The 19,003-nt window shown below is 35.3% G+C and overlaps 1 protein-coding gene across 4 annotated transcripts in view; it reads right to left on the minus strand.

The window, feature by feature from the left end:
- Positions 1–19,003, minus strand: part of LOC5575560 (elongation of very long chain fatty acids protein AAEL008004) — a 102,834-nt gene that overhangs the window by 19,497 nt on the left and 64,334 nt on the right. Inside the window, exon 2 of one of the 4 annotated variants that reach the window (XM_021847807.1) lies at positions 15,344–15,471. The exons of the other annotated variants lie outside the window; for them this stretch is intronic. The gene's annotated coding sequence lies outside the window, so the exon portion shown is untranslated. The remainder of the gene's footprint in view (positions 1–15,343; positions 15,472–19,003) is intronic. 4 annotated transcript variants of the gene reach the window in all.

A 19,003-nucleotide genomic window follows, 5' to 3' on the forward strand; every position in this document is an offset into this window, starting at 1 on the left:
CTGTCATACACTCCAGAATACTATGGAATATAATCTCCAGATCTATGATCATTTGAAATCTTTTAATAGTACAGAGCAATGTTTTGCTATGATTTTGTTGATGTATTGTTGTCTTGCATTTAAGAGATGTTCTAAGTCATCTAAGAATTTCCTGGAATATATTGGTCGGTTTTAAATCAGAGTGGACCAAGTACAAAACTTAAAAAAAAACGGATTATTCTGTCATTAGATGCAAAATTGCCATATTTACATTTCACATTGATCAGATTTGATGAATGTTGTAAACTTCGAGAGATATGCAACAAATTTACTTTAGATGAGAAATAAAAATCAATAAAAGTATGCAGTTAGAGTGAACCAAGTGCTTTTTACCATAACAACTAAAACGAGCAGCGCGCTAAGGAATTCAAGAAAATTCATGACATTTCAAGTGATTTTTCAGTTTTTTCGTCATGCAATACGTCTTTTTCTCATCCATCTTTCTTTAGTATTACATAATTCTAAGCATTTGCTTTTGATTTCTTGCCGTTTACCTTATTTGGATAGTTGGTCAGAAATTGTAACAATTTCTGTGCTGACAGAGTAGACCAAGTGCCAAAAAGCAATGAACTGATTAATTATTGCATTGTTTGAGGTAATTTTATGGTGTTTGTATCCTAGGTACAGTCGCCTTTTCACGTCTCGATTTCGAAGGAATCATCGAAATACGGAGAGATTGAGACAAAGAACACATTTTTAATGAACACTAGATTGAAAACCACTCCGTTACACAGTAAAGTAATAAAAAAGCAGACGTCATCTCGCGTTCTGAAATTGTTTTGAATCCTTAAAATCTAGTCTAGTCACTTTTGATTATGGTCATATCGACATACGGAGAGAAAATTTGAAACAAAAAATCAACAGGAGTACATCGAGAAATGGAGATATCGAAATAAAGAGGATATCGAGATATGGAGGGAGAAAATGTAGGCAGGCTGAAGGGACCGAAGAAATCATCGACATAGGGAGAGATATCGAGATATGAAACATCGAGATGTGGAGAGTCGACTGTATTACAAAAATTACTTAAAAATTGTGTTTACAAATGCCATGTTAAGTTCGCGTCATACCGTTCTGTGTGACCATTAACCGTGCATCTAGTTTTCATCATGATTTAATTTCGTATCATGAAAAAAAAAATCTTAGTGAGTGCACTCATTTTTAGGGATATTTAAATCTTAATTTACAATAAAAGCGTTAAAAAGATGAAAAAATGGCTAAATCATAATTTGTTTTCATTAAAATCGTCATCGGAGATTCAACTGTATTGCTCAAACTATTTCATTTTCGCTCAAAAGCTAAATATGAAGCAGGTCAATCAAGTTTTATCTCGTTAGGCCGAATGTCTTTAAGCTGAATGCTGTTAGGCCGAAAGAGTCATTAGGCCGAAAATGGCCGATTATTTTAATGAACCGTAAAGTCGAATGGGTAATTAATAGGTATAGATCAGGATAATTTGCATTACCTTGAAGCCGCCGGATGAATTTTCAGGTCGAATAGATGGCTACACAGTTCGAATGAAACATGTAAATTTCTGAGACATATAATGCACATAATCGGAGCGTGGAATATCATGGATATTTACATGATATGTCTTGTAAACTTCAATTATATGTCATGTAATTCAGCAGGATCCCGTGTGATTACATGACATATAACACATTTTTACACGATTTCAGACTTAAATTTACATGACGTCATGTTTACATCGCATAAATGAAGTTTACATGACGTGTAATATTCATTATTTTTAACTGTGAAGTTGTTAGATTAGGCAGCGTCCATTTATAACGTTACGCTAAAATTGGAAATTTTTGACCCCCTCCCCCCCTCCGTAACGCTTTTTGTATGAAAATTTTCAAATTTTTGTATGAGCCGTAACGCTTGAGCCTACTCCCCCCTTCCCCCTAGAGCGTTACGTAATTTGTGGATGCCGCCTTAGGATAATTTGCATTACATAGAATCCTACAATAACCGCTGTGAGAAAAACAGGAAAAGAAGAAAAAAAAGCGCTGATGAATGTGTTAGTCATTTGAAATAGTAGTATTTTATCAATTATGTTTTTCGGCTACGCAGTCTTAATTTTTACAACGGCTTATTTATTTGCCCGACGTTTCGACACGGGAATTGTGTCTTCCTCAGGGGGTACTGTAATTTAATGTTTATACTAAGTGTGTTTTACATGTTTAGTTGTTGTAACTTACAATATTGTTGTCGTTTGTAGTCTTATGTTTTGTTTAACTTTAACTGTCAGGTCGGGATATTTTGGGTACATGCTATAAATTAAAATTTGGTTTAAGTGGATAGTTCTTATAAAATGCTTAAAAATATACGTCAATCTTACACTTAGCAAAAATAATTATCTTATTAACACAGCTTGTACTAGCAATGGCGCAATTTCTCTTCTTTACTGGCCACACTTTGGTCTATCCTATCTGTTAACTGTTGTGCCCCATCGGTAAAAATGACTCTTGCTCTTCTATGCTATTCTCTCTCCTATTTGTGTCACCTTCATGTTCTCTCTCATTCTTGTCTTGTTCGGTTTTGCTCTTGATGTCGTGCAACACTGCTGCATATGTTGTACTGAGTTTGTCTATGTCCGTTCGTTTGTTGACTGTATAATTAGTGTTGGTGATGTGGCACATTTCAAGAAATGGTGGTGTGGATTGTTTGTAGCTATGGTCAATTACTTGTGTGTGTTCTAAATTAAACCTATGATCTAGTTCAACACAATGTTTAATAAGAGCTGTTGTTGTTTCTATTAGAGATGTCTTTGCTGTTTCGGTATTGGTATTGTTGTCGTTTATGAGTTTTTCTAGTCTGTTTACATTTGATCGGTGTCCTGCTAGTCGCTTACGTAAACTATTGGTGGTCATACCAATATAGCAGTTTTTGCAATTATTGCATGGAATTTTATATATAACATTACTAATATCTTCTTTACTTACAGGATATTTTACTTTCGTGTGGAGCTGTTTAATGGTGTGAGATTGTTTTGTTGCGATTGTTATGTTGGGGTAGTCTTTGGATAGAATTTTTATAATTCGTTGGGAAAGTGCAGGTATGTACGGGATGGCTCGGTATATCTTATCGTTATTTGTTATTTCAGGCTGTTCTGGTGCAGGATCATCAATTCTGGAAGAACCTTCGATGTCACTAGTTGTCGGATGATCGTTTTCGATTGGTGTTATTTGGGGCATGTTGGATCGTAGTTGAGCAGTATAGGAAGTAATTTGCAGGGCAGAAAGCGGCTCGATTTGTGTTTCGGGTGTGGGTATTGCTGGTCGAATGGTCGGTGGGGTGGGAGGCTGACATGATGGTTGGCTTTGGGTGGTATCGGCGGCATTCTCGATGAATGTAGGTGGGGTGGGAGGCTGACGCAATGGTTGGCTTTGGGTGGCTTCTGTAGTGTTGACGGTAATTTCGTTGATTGTTGCTGGTTGCTGATTATTCGGTAGGCTGGTTGGTGAACTTGAATGACGTTTGTTTTCGTATAGGTTGAGCAATCGGTTGACTAATTGTTTAGGATAGTTGTTCATAATTAGGTGACGGTGAATAATGTTGACTATTGCTTCCTTAGGTTTGTTGCGTGTGAGATACCATACCCTGTGTATGAAGTTGTTGGCTACGTTTATTTTATGCTTAGGCTGGTGAAATGATTTGAAGTTTAGCATACGGCCAGATGAGATGGGTTTTGAATACCGCCGATACCACCCAAAGCCAACCATCATGTCAGCCTCCCACCCCACCGACCATTTGACCAGCAATACCCACACCCGAAACACAAATCGAGCCGCTTTCTGCCCTGCAAATTACTTCCTATACTGCTCAACTACGATCCAACATGCCCCAAATAACACCAATCGAAAACGATCATCCGACAACTAGTGACATCGAAGGTTCTTCCAGAATTGATGATCCTGCACCAGAACAGCCTGAAATAACAGATAACGATAAGATATACCGAGCCATCCCGTACATACCTGCACTTTCCCAACGAATTATAAAAATTCTATCCAAAGACTATCCCAACATAACAATCGCAACAAAACAATCTCACACCATTAAACAGCTCCACACGAAAGTAAAATATCCTGTAAGTAAAGAAGATATTAGTAATGTTATATATAAAATTCCATGCAATAATTGCAAAAACTGCTATATTGGTATGACCACCAATAGTTTACGTAAGCGACTAGCAGGACACCGATCAAATGTAAACAGACTAGAAAAACTCATAAACGACAACAATACCAATACCGAAACAGCAAAGACATCTCTAATAGAAACAACAACAGCTCTTATTAAACATTGTGTTGAACTAGATCATAGGTTTAATTTAGAACACACACAAGTAATTGACCATAGCTACAAACAATCCACACTACCATTTCTTGAAATGTGCCACATCACCAACACTAATTATACAGTCAACAAACGAACGGACATAGACAAACTCAGTACAACATATGCAGCAGTGTTGCACGACATCAAGAGCAAAACCGAACAAGACAAGAATGAGAGAGAACATGAAGGTGACACAAATAGGAGAGAGAATAGCATAGAAGAGCAAGAGTCATTTTTACCGATAGGGCACAACAGTTAACAGATAGGATAGACCAAAGTGTGGCCAGTAAAGAAGAGAAATTGCGCCATTGCTAGTACAAGCTGTGTTAATAAGATAATTATTTTTGCTAAGTGTAAGATTGACGTATATTTTTAAGCATTTTATAAGAACTATCCACTTAAACCAAATTTTAATTTATAGCATGTACCCAAAATATCCCGACCTGACAGTTAAAGTTAAACAAAACATAAGACTACAAACGACAACAATATTGTAAGTTACAACAACTAAACATGTAAAACACACTTAGTATAAACATTAAATTACAGTACCCCCTGAGGAAGACACAATTCCCGTGTCGAAACGTCGGGCAAATAAATAAGCCGTTGTAAAAATTAAGACTGCGTAGCCGAAAAACATAATTGATTACAACCATACAGTCGATTCCCCACCAGCTCATCAAAATGGTAGTATTTTATCAAATGTTATTTTGGCCTAACGACCCTTTCGGCCTAACGGATCTTTCGGCCTAACGGCATGCGGCTTAATGCCCTTCAGCCTGCTTCAAACCCCTCAATTGTGTCTATGGGGCATGTTGGATTTTAAAGCGATTTGAAAAGAAATTTGAATATATTAAGGTTGGTAATGGACAGGAGTTATCGAAATAAACTCCAATTCTATTTACGCCTTGGCTGGAAGTTTGAGGAAAATGGACTATCGAAATACATAGATACCACTTATGAAAATTCACCGCAAGTAATCAGGTTGAAATCAGGGCTGTTAAATGTCATGAATATCACGTGACTTGGACATTTGTATATTGCTAATATCATCTTTCCCTGTGGAAATAGTCATCGGAAAATGTTCTTCCCGGTGACTATTTCCGAATTACTATCGGTTGAAAATATTTGCTGATGGTAAATTTCGAATAGAAAAGTGCTATAAACATTTTATTTTTTTCCAAAAATCTGACTGGACTTATTGAAATTCATAACTTTGCCTTATGAAATCAAAATCAAAATTTTCGCGGCAACCTGGAATCGTTCCAAAAACCTTGCAATCGATAGACCTGTGCGTACACCACGCGCCTTTATATGCAAAAAAAAAATGAAATTATTAAATAGCGCTAAATCTACACATTTGAGAAATAGTTTCACTAAATACTTACGTACACGTTTGTGTAAAATGTGACCAAAAGTATGGGACCGTGACAAAGCTGCAAAATTTTGACTCTATCGCCTTAGTCACTAGTGAAGTTTTAAGAATTCAGATAATATCGTTTGAAGCAATTAAAAATGCCTTGCTGGGGTATTTGAAAGCTATTATGTAGAATTTGCGAAAGATTCGGATTATTTAGTTGATTGATTTGAAATTAAGCCCTGTTGGAAACCATATCAGCAGTGCTGCCAGCTAAAAATATAGTTTGATATCTCACATGAGACATTTGATACACATTCCAATTCTTCCAATCAATCAAATTTGTTACCTTTTTATGTTTTGAAATACTTAGGTTTTTCCTTTTTATTTCAGTGATGTTGCAAGCTACATAGGGAATTTTTTGTGTGTAACAGGATGACACTTAACGCCTATATCAAATCTGAATGTCTTAATCGAAAGTTTGGGATGTTCTTCTTTTTCAATTTAATTTAAGCCGTGATACCAGCTTTCAAATATGTTCAAATATGTTCTACATGTTTAACAATTTTTGGAGTCAACTTCTGTTTTACTGAAAAGATTCGTTTCAGATAACTTGCAGGAAATTTTAATAATTGAGCCTATTGTTTTTACTTGAGCAGTGATGCCGGATTACAAATAATTTTGAACCCTACAGGAGAAATTGTATACTGGAACTGGAAGCAATTCCTACCTTGTTGAAGACTCTATTCTTCTATCTTGCTGTAAACTTATGATTTTGAATTGTCTTTAACTCAATTTAAGGAGAGCTCTCAAAACAATGCCTAAAATTTTCCTGGTTATCTTGAGTCTGTATTTTGGCATCTAGCCGTTGCATCTTTTGACATCTGATTTTAATATTACTGTATTTTTTTCCATTACTGATTTTTGAAGACCCTTCAGTAACGGTTGTTAAATAGATTGGATTGTACATTGGTAAAAAAAAATGATAATAGCCTAATTTAGATTTACTTTATTAAATTCTTTATGTTTTTTTTTACAGAACAGATAGATATAAGAAATTAAAGTTATGTTTAAAATAATACTAATGAAAGAATAGAACATCTGAACGTACTCTATTGATGGAAAACAACCCCCTGCGGTCGACTCTGTAACCAGAGGTGATTGATTCGCCGTTTATCACGCACTAGAGCACAGTGACCGACCGATCGGACCGGCATGGGACGGCAACGATATGCGCGAGGCGGCAGTTAATGCCCATTTACAAGAAAGCATACACTTCAGCCACTCGCGCAGTGCACTGCACATTCCGTATAGCTGCGCGCTTCTCGGTGGTTGGTGCTACCGGTCCCAATGGTTTTGCATACACATATAATTCAATAAATGCCCGCCAATGGGAACAGGTTATGTTGCAACGCGTCGTCGTTTCGATTTGTGGTCACACATTGGAGTATTTGAATATGCACTGAGCGGTTTTAGCGCAAATGTCAACAAAACTTCAAGGTTAGATGCAAGTAGGTAAGTGAATGTGGGTACTTATTGGAAGCAAAATAAGCGACTACGTTAGACCGGTAGTGTCGATCGACTGCCGCCGATGCTGGATGGGAAGTTATGAAATTTTTCTGATACAGCATGCGAGTTAGGGGCTTCCTTCAGATCGAACAGCACAAATTGGCGCAAGGATAAGCGGATTCCTCCGGATCTGCACCGCAAGTATTAGCGTTTCCACCATAGCTAATCCGATTAGAAGCGGTTCTATTAGCACTGCCGTTAAGATATCATCTCCACACGGCTGAAGCCGCCAAGTCGTGGAAGTTTTCGCTCGATGAGCAAAGGGTCGATCAGATTACGAGCGAATATCGTCGATCGTGATCGTGCCGCTGTCGATTTCTAGAAGCCACCGGAGAACAGAGTTTTGTCTAGATTCACGCTTGCCGGGTTTCGCTGTGTGCGACATGGATTTGATGGATGATATGGGCTTGGGTTTGAACGCTCGCTAGCGGAAAAACACTTGGCGGTTTACGCTGCAGAACGATCAGAAGCCCTTGAGGTTATAACTGTGCAAACGCGCGGAATGCATTCAAAGCAAACAGTAGCGATGTACTTTCCGGTATTAGTTGAAGGAACTAATCGAGCAGTTGAGCAATACCGTTTTGACTCATTCCGAACACTTAAGGCCAACATTGACTTCAAATGCATCTAAGAGGCATACATTAGCAGATATTTGTAAAAAATTTAATTTCTCCGCAACGCCTAACTGTTAGCTGTTGGGTGTGTCGATAAAATTGTTTATTTAAACTTGTTTAGTATTGTTTTTACGTAAAAGTAGGGAGCAACATTTTGCTTCAAATGCCGAACACTGTGTTCATTCTGTCTCATATTCCGAACACCTTGATTCAAATTCCGAACAGCACGAATGATTGGCATTAAAATGAATAATTTTACAAGTAAATCTATCAGGGCTACTTTTACTGGTTTCGAACTAGAGAATCATCACTAATTCCGTGGTACTAAATAGATTGGAAGACGAAAAAATGAAATGCAAGTGACTGCCATTTCCTTGTAATTTGATGACATATTTCAGCGAAACATTTCAATCAAATCGCCATACAAAAACCGAGTGTTCGGAATATGAGTCTGTTCGGAATTTGAGACAAAACGGTACTTAATTGAATTTGGCTATTGGTTGCGATCATGCGCTATCATTTAATTCATCTATCTAACAGGTGTTTCAGAATGTTCAGGCCATTTCGGTGTGCAAATGAGGTGTGACTAGGGATGCCAGGTATTTTTTTTCCAATGCTTTCTGGTTGCATATTCACTAGTGATCCAAATACAATCTCATTTTTTCAGCTAAACTAAATATAGCAAAAATCAGAATATGGATGTTTAAAAAAAAATACGATAGGAATCGTTCTATTCTAATCCATGAATTGGTACTAAAAATATCCAGGAATTTTATTAAAATTTCAAAAAAGATTTCTTTTGGAGTTCCTCCAAGAATAAGATACTTCTGAAATTTCTGTAAGAATTCTTGCAGGAGTTCCTTTATAATTTTTCACAATATTTTCTAAAATATCATCAATAAACAATGACTCCAGAATACTACTGTTTTCAAACCATGCTTGTCACGAAATAGCCTACCCATTCTATTTATTGAGCCATGCACATTAACGAGTAATTCTTCCATGATATCATAAATTGCTTCCTCTAGGCATTTCGATAAAGATTTGTTAAGAAATCATTTTTTTCCAGGTTTATTCTACTATTTCTCCACATATTTGACACAGATGCTTCATTAAATTCAGCTAATGTTTTTTTTTTTGAATAACAACATAAATTAGTTCCAAAAATTTGCTCGGAGATAACAAAAATAAAACTGAAAATACCACCAATAATTATTTCAGGCCTTCATTCAAGTTTAATAAGACATTCTTCCAGGATCACTTTTAACTTCCATACTGTTAACTACTCCAACAATTAGCGATCCCTAAACAAATTTTCCACAGTATCTTCAGCAACTTGATTGGAATTTTATCATCAAAATACCTAAATTTATCTCTTCTTCCTACAAATTCTTGAAAGAACTACAGAAGCATCATGAATGTATTTAACTTTTCAAAAGGACCTATCTAAAATTGAGAGGATCTCTTCGTTTACTTTACTTCTTGTTCAATAACTGAGCCATATTAGCAGTGCTGGGAATGGTAATAGTAGTAGGCTTGAATTTTCGCGAAAATCACGTGGCTCTCCAGTACAGTAGTTCAAAAACGTGAATCTCATCAAGTAGTCTATGTTGGGTGCACAAATTTTCTAAATCATGAGTGTCATTGAAAGCTCTAAATGCGGGAAATGCAGCGGGAAATAGAACATTTTTCTACAGTAATTCTGGGTTGCCCTTAGCAACGGGTGTTTTGCTATTTTCAAGGCTTTTTGCCTACAGCAGCGATAGGCGTGAGTTTCACTGGCTTCGCTGACTGTGATTGGCTTTGCTTGGCTACTGTAGAGTGAATTTCAAGATTTTTCCCAACCCTGCATATTAGTGTTTTCTGATGCGTTTCGTACGAAACGCTACCCAAGGACATTTGTCTTTCGATTCGTGGTATAGAATTGCATTGTTGTAATCGAGAGAGGATATAATCTCTCATTGTTACATAGGTTGTTTTGAAACGTTATGCGCGAATTGCTTCTTTAGGAAATCTAGAAAAAAGCAGATGTTGGGTAAAAGCAATATATTGTTGAAGAACAATAATGTTTGTAAATTTAAAAGAAAAATTCTACTTGAACCTCTTTGGTTTTTTCCACAAAATGCAAATAATAGACTTTTTCAAAAAAACAAATTTTTGGTTTTTGTTTTGTTAATCCCTCAAGAATTATCTCAAGCACTGCTTCAAGAAATCTTTCAGAAATATTCAATATCTATTCAAACAAAAGCCGAAAGTAGAATCCGAAATATAGCCCAAGTGATCAAAAAGGAATTGGGAAATTTTTAAAATTGAAGGAGACATAAAGATGTTTAAATTTCAGAAAAAGAAAAAGATGTTGGTAAAATTTCGATATTTGAAAAAAAAAAATCGATAGGAATCTCTGTGAACGAATCCAAAAATTAAACATAAATTTTCCATGAATTTTTATAAAATTTTCCAAGGATTTCTTTTGAGATTTCTCCAATAATTATCTCAAATATTTTTTCAATTATTCTCTGAAAAATGCCTCCGTTTAGGAAAAATTCCAAAAATTTATGTAAGAACTCGTGCAGGGATTCCATTGGATTTATTTCTGAAATATCCTTAGAAATTATCTGCAAATAATGCTTCTAACACACTGTTTTCAAACTATGCTTGTCACACAACAGCTGATCCAAACATTTTTTTTTCAATGTGCTTTCAATATGATCAGTGGTATCCTGACTTCGATCACAAAAAAATCTTAATGAACTCCTCCACAGAATGCTTAATAAATTCCCAGAAAATATTCGATCACCTTATCTTTTGATTCATCTACAAAGAGCTCCGATTATGTTTTTTATGTATATTATCAAACAGTACTTTCGAGGAATTTTTCCATGATATTATAAATGGACTCCTTTCCGATATGGATGCATTTGGAAATCAAAATTAGTACCACAATTTATTTACGATATCTCCAGATATTGTTCATAGATTCTTTTTAATATTCATTCAATGAGTTTCAATTTATTTATTGAAAGTTCGATTTAGCAAAGTTTTTTCAAATAACATATTTAAGACGAATTTTCTAGAATACATCTAAGAGTTTCTTCACAGATTCCTCTTGAAATTTTAACATGGATTATCTCTCTGAAATTCGTCTGAAATCCATCTCGATTTTTTAAACATTATTTTTAAGATTCCTTCGATAATTACAAGCAGAATATCTTCGTTAAGACTAAAAGTAAAAAAATCATATTGTTTACGGTTTACTTGAGAAACCTTTAGTATATTTTATAGGGTTCAATCTTCAATTTTTTTTAGGGACTTTTGAAAAGTATTAAAAAAAGTTCGATTTTGGAGTTGGAGCTGGAGTTGGAACTACAAAAAACTTCAGGGACTCCTTCAAAAATAATAACATATTCTTATACATTCTTGATAGATATCTCTGAAAATTTCTCGAAAGGTTCACTTTGAAATCAACTCTTAGAATGCAACGCAGAGAAGAGGTCGAAGAAATCGGCATGTTTTTTCTTATTCATCTAGCTTTTTAAGCAATTGATGCTATGTCAAGTTCACGCTTCGTCTCCTTGCACAGTGGGAAAGTTAACGAGGTTTCAAGCATATTCTTCCAGTAAAGTTTCTCAAGAAACATAAAAAAAGATTTTTTTGGGAATCGCTTAAAGATAGGGGTGTGGAAATAGAAAGCGCTACAGTAATAATGTCTTATGAAATTCAGAAGGAATCCCTCAAATAGGTCTTGGAGATGTTTTCAGTGTTGAATTTATCTCATTAAAATCCTCTCTGAAATTCCTCTTAATTTTTTTTAACTCGATTATTACAAGTGAAATTTCTTCATTAAATGTAGCAGAAAATTATCAGGCATTTTTCCATGGTTTTCTTGAGAAACCTTAATCTTCAAATTTATTCAGGGACTCTTCAATAATTTCTCGAAAGAATTTCCCTAAGAACATTCTCCTAGCAAATATCTATTAAACATTTATTTTTATAGATTTTCTATGAAAATTCCACCGAAGATTCACTTTGAAAACAACTCTTGGAATGCAAACAGATAAAAGTTCAAATAATTCGACATGCTTTTGCTTGTTTACATCGCTTTTTAAGTGATTGACGTAATTCCAAATTCACGTACTCCTTGTACAGTGGTTCAATTAACAAGCAAAGGGTATCTAATACATTTTTCTTAGTAACACCCATATCTATGATTGCAATTGCTTAAAAAACAACTTAATTTTGGTTTTCCTAGAATACTTACAGCAGGTCTTAATGTCATCTCTTTTATAGATCCCGACCAGTGGGTCACAACAAAATTGTATCACAATCATAAAAAAATTTGAAACAAACAAATTAATTGTTTTATTGAAAAAATCATTTAATTTGGTGAATGAAATTACAACATGATTAAAAAAAATTAGTTATAATAACAAAAAGTGTTTTAAATTTGTTCCAATTAAAAGCATGATTATAATACAACTTGTTATAAAAGATTACACAGGTACAGCCAAAACTCTTTTTACGCCCTTTACTGTAGGAGCCCAAAAAAAGGAGTGTAAGTTCAAATTTCGAGCGGAAAAATAATGAGAAGCAAGAAAAAGCTTTTCGTTTGTTCCCCAGAAGCTTTGCAAAGAGGTGGAGTTTATCCGTGGTGCTTCTCAAGGGTAACCAATAGGGATGATGGAAACCATAGTCTGACGTCATTTTGGATTCCAAGATGACGACTACTGGTTTATGGAAATCACTTGAAACCCATGCATTGTAGGTATTTTTAAAAGGGACAGATGCCGTAAATCCATTCCAACTCCATTTTGGGTTCCAAAACGGTGACTGTAAAAAATCACTTTAAACCCATGCAATATGGGTATGAAGTCTCCATCTTGGATTCCAAAATGGCGTTGGACATCAATTTCATTCATCTACTCATCGGTCCTGTTCCAAAACTACTCATATTACATAGGTCTAGTAGGTCGTCATGAGGCAAAGCGTAATTTGGAATTTTTGGAGCGTAATAAAAGGAAGCGTAGGTTGGAATTTCGAGAGTAAAAAGAGGGGCGTAAATTGGAATTTGGAGCGTAAAAACAAGGGGCGTAAAAAGAGGATGATATACCATTCTGATTCAAACTCCGAACAGCTTCAAATTCCGGACATTCTACTTTGTATGGGAAATGTTTCAAAATTTGCCGTTCAAAAGCGCTCATTTTGGAAACTGGTTTTAATAAGATTTTTCCATAGCAATCCATGAGAATATACAATGGTCAACTAGTTTTGAAGTTTTTCTAATGGCTGGTAGTGTTTATTTAACAATTAAACTTTTTCAACTTTACTTTTCATGAGCTGTCCGGAATTCGAATCAAAGCGTCCGGAATAAGAAGCAAAAGAAAAGGGGTGTCCGGAATAAGAATCCTGAAGAGGGCACTCATCTCTATTTATTTAAATTTATTGAAGTTGTGGAATTCGAATCTTCATCCACTATTCGAAAGGTAAGTGTCCTGATAGCATGATAACGCCGAAGTATCATATAAATTGATATAATTTATATGCTTTTAGGTGGTTCACACTTCAAAGAGGCCTTAAGTGTCCGTAATATGAATCAAAACGGTACACCATCCTTCTTCATTTTTGAAGAAATTCATCTTTCAAAAAGTGACAATGGCTATTCTTTTTAGGAATTTTTCTAAAAATCTTTTTTGCCATCTTCTGTGAATGTCTAAATGCTTGGTAATCAATTATTCTGCAATTTCTTTTGAATTTCTGGATGTATTTCCTTTTTCTATAGAGTTTATCTATCAGAGATAGGGGCACGAAAAAGTCACAAAAAAAATCTAGATCCTCGGAAAACTTCACAAGAACTTTGTCAAGGAACGACTTGAAGAATTCCTCCAGGAATTCCTGGAGTAACTCCTAGGTAATTCAAGAAAGCATGTGTGGGAAAATTTCAAGACGAATCTTAAAAAAATATCCATATTTCCGGAAACCTCTTGGGTAAATTTCAAGACATATTGAAGATTTGTTCTCAAAGGAACTTCTGCTAGAATAAGCATGTTCAACTTTATTGAAGTGATTTACTGCCCTAGGTGAGTTCATCTCTCAAAGCTTCTGGGGTTATATGCTGCAGAAGATCTTGGAAAAATGAAAGAATTTTAGTACACATTCTTGAAGAAATTACAGCAGAAAACCCTGGAAGAATTATTATAAGAATATTTGGAGGTTTTATAATTAATTATGAATTATTGGTGAAATTCCTGACAGAGTTTTCTTAAAACCGCGGATTTAGAGTAATCTTTTGAAAATATTTTGGGAAAATAGCAGAAGCTAACCTTCTTGGAATCTGTGTAAGCTTACTAGAGGAATCATTGCAGCATTTTTTTGTGATAATTGTTGAACAACTCCTTCGAGGAATCTCTGGAGAATGATTCATAAATGAATTCCTTGATGAGTATCTGAAGGATACCAAGAAATTTTTCTAGTGACATTAGCGAAAAAAATACTAGATAATTCACTGCAAAATACTCTAGAAGAGTTTCTGTTTTTGCCAAATCGTTTCATTTGTTTTGGCCCACAAATTATAAAAAAGTCTAATAAATATCTTCTGACTTCCAAAACCACTGACAGTACGTGGACGTCATATTTGAATCGTCCCTATATAGCTATTGAGTTAGAAAACCACAGTACAAGTTGGTTTTCATGACTACCTCGATGCACTGATTTTGTGTTCTGTAACTCCATACCTCCCTAACTCGATGGTCCTTTCAACACGAGTTATGGAAAGTTGACTGTATAAGGAATTGGAAATACTCCTCTAGACAAAGTATTTGATTTCGGCTTTTATTTCCTGAGATCCCAGGAAATTTGTTTGCCGACTACTCGGCTGTGCGGATCGCGGTTAAAATTAGCCGAGATTCGGCATCCTGAGTTAAGTGTGCGTAGCGATAAACACGCAGCTATTCAGCAAGACCAAGCTGAGAGTCGTGGGTTCGAATTTCACCGGTCGAGGATCTGTTCGTAAAGAAAATTTTCTCGACTTCTCAGGGCATAAAATATCTTCGTACCTGCCACACGATATACACTTGCTAAAAATGGTTAATTGTCAAAGAAAGCTCTAATGTATTAGCTGTGGAAGTGCTCAAAAGAACACTCAGCTGATGAGCAGGCTCTGTTCCAATCAGTACGTAATGCCAAAAGAGATGAGAAGAAATGTGGATCTAATTGAGCTCAACGAAGCTTTACCAAACGTTGATTAGGGTTGTGGTGAGAGATCAATAGGTCTTTAATTAAAATTAAACAATATAGTGCTGATAACAATAGCTTGTAGAAGGTAACACAAATAAAAATTTCACTCGGGTTTCCAACCGTGGCATCCCTGGATGTGCCAGACAGCATTTTGAGAACCATCAACCAAGAACTTACCCCCACTTACCTTTGCGCCTCAGATATGTGGTTCAATCAACACCGAGGATTTTCAGCACACCATCACATTGTACCGCCGTTGTGATTAACAGAGCTTATCCAATAAAGCCCCGAAATCAAGACGCTGATTCCCCCTCACTGTGTGACCATGAAAGCAAAATAGAACCTAATATAGAACCTTCTCGCGACTATTTAAGCTACACATGTGACTACAGTGACCGTAAAGCACGCCGTTTAATCACCGTCCCAGTCAAGGTCCCTTTGCGATTACCGAAAAAACAAAAGCACTAATTTTAAGCAGCCACGCAAAAAAAAAATCACTTCCCCAACGATAATACCTGCTTGTCGTCCCACCTAATTCTCAATTGCCGACTCAAGCCAAATTCCACACTGTTGCCCAATTGCGCTCGCTAGTAGTTGCAAAAATCCAGTAAACTGCCGACGATTGATCAATTTGTTTTACAGTTTGGCGGCGGTGGGTCCCTTAAGTGAGTGTGACATTTTTTTTTTCTGCTGACTCTGCTGCACTCACACACATTCCGGACGTTGCCTCGGGTAGCCGCAGAGGCGGTCACTTGGCGCAGGTCATAATTAGCACCTGAGCAGCAAATGTAACATCGTGTCGCGCTTTGGGTCGGATTTGGGCACTAGGGTGGTCTTTATTGGTGGGTGTTATTTATTTGCTGGATATAATTTACGTTATCGTTCAAGAAACGGTTTGAATCGCTTTGATTTCAATTTAATGTGCATTGGTTAACTTCAGCCATCGTATTAAAACATAAATCATAATATTTTACGGAGCAACACTGTTACTCATGTTTAAGAAAGGTACAGTGTTAGTTAGTAATCTGGATAAGCTTGTAACACAAGAGCATTTTATTAAGAAAAGTGATAATTTTAGTATAAAATTATCGGTATTTAACTAATGCATGCAGTATAAAAATTATTCTTTGATGACACATTAAAAAACAGGTCAGGTCGACATATTGTTGTTTGTTAAAACTAACTATGTTATCATTTAGTCAAAAAATAAAATGATATTTTAGTCAAAACATCATTTAGTCCGGTTTGTCTGAACACTGACCGACAGAGTGTTGGAAGCAGAGGCATATAAGTCATAAATATCTTGTTTAAAAAAAAACGATTTGAACTATTTCACTTCAACGTATGGATGACATAAATTAAGAGGAATTTCAACAAATTATGTTCTTCACTTCCCATGCTGTCCATTCAGTGCCATTGTTAAACCCCTACCCTATCTATCAGACGGTGAAATAAAAATAAGTTTGCTCTACTCAAAATGAGGTATATTGATTGTTTCAACTCAAAATCCCTCGTTATTCTCTTTCTTCCTCACGAATCCACGGGCTACTGTTACACTAATTTGATCTTATTTTACCAATCACTCGCAAAATAAAACCAAATTAGGGTTAAAACGGTTTTCAACCGAGTTTGACATTTTTCTCAAAGGCCATGCCCTATAATATTTTTTGCTGATACAAATATAACAAATACAATTCAAGTGAAAAAATAGTAATACGATGCAAAATAAGTATAATGAAAAACTTGAAAAATAGAGCAATTTTTGAAATTTCATATCACCAAATCTCTTGAGTCAACATGGAACAATAATACAGTCACTCTATTCACAGTCTGGTGGATAGAACTATCGGAGCCAATCGAACATGACAGGTGCTTGAATCGGTGGGCAGTATTATGAACGTATAAATATATGATTCAAAGAATAATAAGAAATAAATGGCATTAGAGGACAAATTAAACCGAAACTTTATTTGTTTTAAAACCAAAGTGTAGCTCAAAAATATTCACCGAAATGTGACTTTTATGAGACTCATTGGTTGATCGAGAAAAAAATATTACTTTGTCATTGTTCAAACAAGAAGGTCACTGTTGCTCAGCTGCCAGCAATTTTACTACAACGTGATAAAGTTGCCTGTTCATGGAGTTTTCTGTTCCCCAAACTGTGAATAGAGTGAGCGTTAACAATACTAGATGAAACAGATGTCAAATTTTCAGAGGGGTGTGAATTTATGAGATATTTCCATTAATACAATGATTATATTTCTCCAATACAGTTGAATTTCCAAATGTCGATCTGAAGGGATCATCGACATAGAGAAATTACGTGTCATGGAACAAATACTTTTAGAAAACTGTTCAAAAGGGCCATTTTAGTAGCCTTGAAATTCAGTTTTTGGGCTGTGCCTTGAGTTCATGATATCGAACAATGTAGATGAAAGTATAGATTGAAACTGGGTACATGTATTTTTCAATGATACAAATGGCTTAGTATGCCATGAAAAATTTGATCATGTGTCAGTAAATTATCGTCATCATGACCAATTCTGACAATTTCCTTAAATGGAAAGCCTCCAAAATTGTAACAGACGAATACCCAGATGAAATCCGAAGCCTGTTTGTACGCAAGGCAAATGTAATTATTTCATAAAGTATCAACTATATTTTTCACGCTGATTTTAAATTAAACTTAAATTATTTATCGCGTAATGAAAAAGAAAAAAATGTTGAAAAAATCTCATTAATCCATAATAAACCCCTCAAAATTTTTACTTCAGTTTCATCTAGTATTGTATCTATGTTGCCTAAAAATTTGAGCTTGCGATTTTTTGCGCTTTCAAAGATGTTAAAGTTAAAAATTGCTCTATTTTTTCATTTTTTTTCCTTAATTCCTAATTTTTATGAATCGTATTGTTATAATTTTTTCACTAAAATTTGTGTTAATTATTTTTTATCAGAAAAATAATATATGATATGGCTTTTAACAAAAATTTCAAATCCGGCGATAAAACCGTTTTTTCACTATTTTTTTTATTTTACCTTTTATAACTCGAAATCAGTAGCCTTTGGAATTTTGAAGTCTTCAAAAGATTTGTTTATTTTATCAAATGAACAACTTTACCGAAGATTCCAAGTCTCTAGAACATAGGTTCCCAAACTTTTTGGTTGCGCGACCCACCTAGCCAACACGCGTATTCCTTGCGATCCACCAATGAAATATTATCCAGAAACAAGTTTTGTACTGAAGCTTCTGAGGTCCGTTATTACTTTGTTGGGAATGGGATTTGATCACAAGATGAAAATATTAACATACAAAACTCTTACAACACCACTAAGAATTGTTTGTATGTTTCAACGTTTATCATAACTTTATAAAAAATAGATAATATTCTCGTAAAACTCAAGCCAGTTAAGCTAAACCTCCATGAGTCGTTGTTCCATTGCTCAATATTGACTCACGGAACCACACGGTTTCAATTATTCGATTAGTTTTGAGAAACATAAAAAAATTGGAAATAAATTTATATTTTGGATTTTTTTCCCACCAAAGACTGGCTTACAGGAGGTTGCAACCCACAGTTTGGGAAACTATGCTCTAGAACGTCAAAGTAAAAAGTAAAATTGTGGTGCCACCTATGCGAACGCTTTAAGAACTATCGGTTTATATCAGTAAATGGTCCTTGTTGTTACAAACAAATTTTAACTTAGAAACCAAATGCCAGAAATGCTTTGCTATCAAGTTATTAATTTAGTCCCACCAGATTGCGTCCCTGGCCCACAGTGAAACACAGTGAAGTGAAATTTAGTGAAAATTCGGTATTGGGCTCAACTACGAAATTGCGTTGAAACA

Source organism: Aedes aegypti, chromosome 2 (assembly GCF_002204515.2).
Source record: "Aedes aegypti strain LVP_AGWG chromosome 2, AaegL5.0 Primary Assembly, whole genome shotgun sequence".
Lineage (NCBI taxonomy): Eukaryota > Metazoa > Arthropoda > Insecta > Diptera > Culicidae > Aedes > Aedes aegypti.